This window comes from Triticum aestivum, chromosome 5D (assembly GCF_018294505.1).
Source record: "Triticum aestivum cultivar Chinese Spring chromosome 5D, IWGSC CS RefSeq v2.1, whole genome shotgun sequence".
NCBI lineage: Eukaryota > Viridiplantae > Streptophyta > Magnoliopsida > Poales > Poaceae > Triticum > Triticum aestivum.
In genome coordinates, this window is record NC_057808.1 from 423,409,270 (window position 1) to 423,412,996 (window position 3,727).

The following is a 3,727-nucleotide window of genomic DNA, read 5'->3' on the forward strand; positions in this document are numbered from 1 at the left end:
GTGGATGTACACAAAATTCTGCAAATACCGCTTCGGATTGAAATGTTAGAGGACTTCGTGGCTTGGCACCACACTCGGTCTGGTCTGTTTACCGTAAGATATGCATATCATGTTGAATTTCATCACCAATTCGGGAGCAACTGGAACCGTATTGCGGGAGCAGGCAGCAGTCAACAATGTGAATCATGGAGGAGAGTTTGGGGGCTTAAGCTACCGGGGAAGGTGAAACATTTTCTGTGGAAGGTGATGAGGGGAGTACTACCGTGTCTAGGCACGCTAGCAGTGAGACATATCCCAACGATGCCCCAATGCCCGCACCACAGAATTGGATATGAAGACTCGCAACATTGCTTATTTACTTGTAACCGAGCCTTGGATATATTGAAGGAACTGGGGCTGAAAGAGGAGATACAAAAATCAGTCCTGGAAGATCGGTCCGGTGCGATCACTATGGACAGCCTTATGAGACGAGATGATCTACTTGGCGAGATTCCTTTGGCAGAACTAGTGGCAGTTGCGAGCTGGTACATTTGGTGGCAAAGGCGACAATTTATAAAGGGAGAATCCGTTAGACCGCCAAATTGTACTGCAATTTCTATCAAAGTTTTAGCGACGAACTTTGTATGAGCTGCCAGCCCTAAACAAACATTACAGAAATGTGATCACATATGGGAAAAACCGGGCAGAGGGATAGTTAAGATTAATGTGGATGCATCATTTTGCATGGAGAATACGAATGGAGATACCGGTGCTATAGCTAGAGACGATCATGGCGAGTTGATAGGTGCAGCATCATGGTTTATACCGCATGTTCAGAGTGTGGAATTAGCAGAAATTGTTGTGATCAGGAATGGGTTGTACTTGGTTGCCAAACTTGGATGTAGCTCAGTGATCATGGAGTCCGATAGTCTGAATGCCATTGAAGCTATCAACCAAGGAGAGTACTTGGGCCCGGATGCAGCAACTGTCACAGAATGTAAGGCGCTTGAGGCAGAACTAACAAAACTTGATGTGGTTCACTGCTTCCGTGAAGCCAATGGTGTTGCTGATATGCTTGCGAAAAACTCCCTCTGTAATAGCTCGTCTAGGTACTGGGATGGTCCCATACCGGACTTTATTTCTCATCACGTTGTACATGATCTTACCATTATATGAGGAATAAAGTTATTTACCCGTCAAAAAAAATTAAACCATCAAGTAGGAAGGTCCAACAAGAGTTCACACCACACACACGCAACACCGCCGCACACAAGGTAGGACAACACAAGTATGAAGCGTTTATGCTGAGGGCACAACTGAACAAGCCCAAAAATGAAAGACACAAGTGGCGGGACAACAAGCGAAGAGGCTAATCTGGCTCTGGTGGTGGCAGAGGAAGCGGGGGCGCCAATCGGAGAGCCATCGCGCACAGGTCAACAATGATGATGTTGACGGTGTCGCGTTCCGAGGACGGCTAAGCGGCTACCAAAGCTGCAAATATTCACACATTTTAAACAACGCGTCAGTAGCACGTCGAAGAGGCACACGCTAGATCACAGGTTTATTTCGGACCGTCCAAAGCGTACATGCTACGACCCCAATAGTCAGCCACCTGATGTGGCGTACCGAATGCGACGAGGCCTGGAGTTCGGCGAAGAGGTCGGGGAAGTTTTTGTGACACCAATTCCCACCCACCACTTCGCAGAGGCAACTCCACAGGAATCGAGCGGACACACAAGAAAAAAATGGTCTGAGTCCTCCTCGGTCCCACATACGGGGCAAATCCCGTCTCCCGGGCCATTCCGCTTGAGAACCTCCACACTGGAAGGGACCCGTTAGCGGATCCACTGCCACAGGAAGATCCGAATGTTAAGAGGTAAGCGGATAGTATCTTAATAGGTAAATATGGTATCTCTAGGAGTGCATGCACCTACTAAACCAAATTTGTGGTATGATGCGAGGAGAGATAACCTTTCAGAAATCATTTAAGCCTTAAATATTAGTAAATGAACAGATAACGGTGGTGTAATTACTACCTATACATTCACAGGCCTCTCGGTTAGTGTAGATTTTGATATTCTTTTCCTGCAAACTCAATCAAATTTAAAACAGTTTGACTCAAGTCAAGACTAATAGGCCTTATAAATCTGAATGAGCTAGTACGCAAAATTATTATATGCGACGCATGCTCCAAATGTTAATATCGACAAAGGCAATTAGGGTTGCAAGCGGCTCGGCCCTCATGCCCGCTTCATAGTCAAAATCGATCAAATCAGTTATAACTTTTATTTGGAGTTAGTAAATCTTGAATTAGCGGTGATAAGTGTGTTAAATGTTTAGCTTCTTGTGTGGCACAAGGTATTTGTTGTCTCTTTCTCAAACATAGGTTGAATAGCACAGACATGGTGCTGAGTAGAACTTTTTTTGGGGGCAGATTATTCTTGTGTTATTTGTAATTGAACATATAAACCTCTCTATGCTACCCGCATAGCTGAGGCATTTGCGTTGTGAGATGAATCCGGCTCCTTCGTTCTGCCTTGCTGTCAAATTCATTTCCTTTTTACCTTGCTGTCAAACATCTGACCGTTAGTTTATTTGCGCGCCGTGGCTTCGCGACTGGATGACGTCTGGGCCACCCTTGCGCGCGGACCCAGCCGTGCAGTGTGTGCGTCGCGTGTGTGCTGGGTGGAAAAGGGGTGGGCTGAGCGGTCGTGGGTGTCAGGGCATCGAACGTGGGGCTTGATGGATGAGAGAGAGAGGGAGTTAACACCACCACGCCCATGTCTCTCTCGTCTCTCCCGTTCCAACCAAATCCGGGGCTGGCGGCGGCAAACCCTAGCGCTGCGGCGGCGGCGGTGGCGGCGGCGGCAGACCCTAGCGCCATGGACTGGCCGGTGCAGGGGACGGCGATCACGGCCGGTTGATGATGGCGCCTCAGGTCCATAAAGCGTTGGCTCCTCTCCATCGACATGACCAGCACAAAAGGTGCGTATTCCCGTCACCTGTTGCCTTCGGTGTCTCCGTACGTTTCAGCCCCGTTCGATGCCTCTCCTCCAGCCACACGACGTCCATTTGCCTCTTTCTCTTCCCTGTGGACGTCACCTCCCCACGTTCTGGATGTACCATGATTCTGGATCGGGCACAAGTCGCCCCAATAGGAGAGCAGGTCTGGTGTGGTTTCATGGTGGGTGTTGAGGAGCAGGGGGCTGGGGAGGGAGTCGGCCATCACTGCCTACCACTGCTCACGAGTCGTCGTGCCCCATCCCCAACCTAGACTGCACATCTACAGCTCCGGCATCTCCCTCTCCCCTATTTTTTGCCTTTTGATTTCCCTGGTTCGTTGATAATGCGATTTTAATTTTTTGATTTATGTGTGTAGATCGGATGAAGAATACAAGAGGAAGACTAAGAACAAGGTGAGCTCTCTCTCCCCCTAATCTGCCTAGATTGCAAGTATACATGTGCATACTTAATTACTATTTAGCTGTTCTATTGCGTTCTTAGTTCTTTCTTTTTTCAGCCATGCATTTCTTCTGTCTATAAGAGTACACCATTCTTCGTTTGATCACTCTTGGATGATTCCTTTTGTTTGAGGAACTCAAATTTTCAGTAGCAAGCATGCAGTTTGGCCAATGATGCAGGGTGATCTGGTTGTTCTGTTGGAGCTGAAAGTTTGGACGGGTACTGAATAGTGTGAATTACATCTGTAAATAACAACATGAGGATCAGGGATGCAAGCGGCTGGATT

At 47.8% G+C, this 3,727-nt stretch overlaps 1 protein-coding gene across 20 annotated transcripts in view; it reads left to right on the forward strand.

Moving 5' to 3' along the window:
• Positions 1-2,721: 2,721 nt before the first annotated feature.
• Positions 2,722-3,727, forward strand: part of LOC123122312 (uncharacterized) — a 5,323-nt gene continuing 4,317 nt past the window's right edge. For 5 of the 20 annotated variants that reach the window (XR_006460138.1, XR_006460153.1, XR_006460151.1 and 2 more), the window contains exon 1: positions 2,724-3,395. The gene's annotated coding sequence lies outside the window, so the exon portion shown is untranslated. Of the gene's footprint in view, positions 3,396-3,727 lie in introns of all 20 variants that reach the window. The other 15 variants (XR_006460141.1, XR_006460140.1, XR_006460150.1 and 12 more) reach the window with 6 other exon arrangements.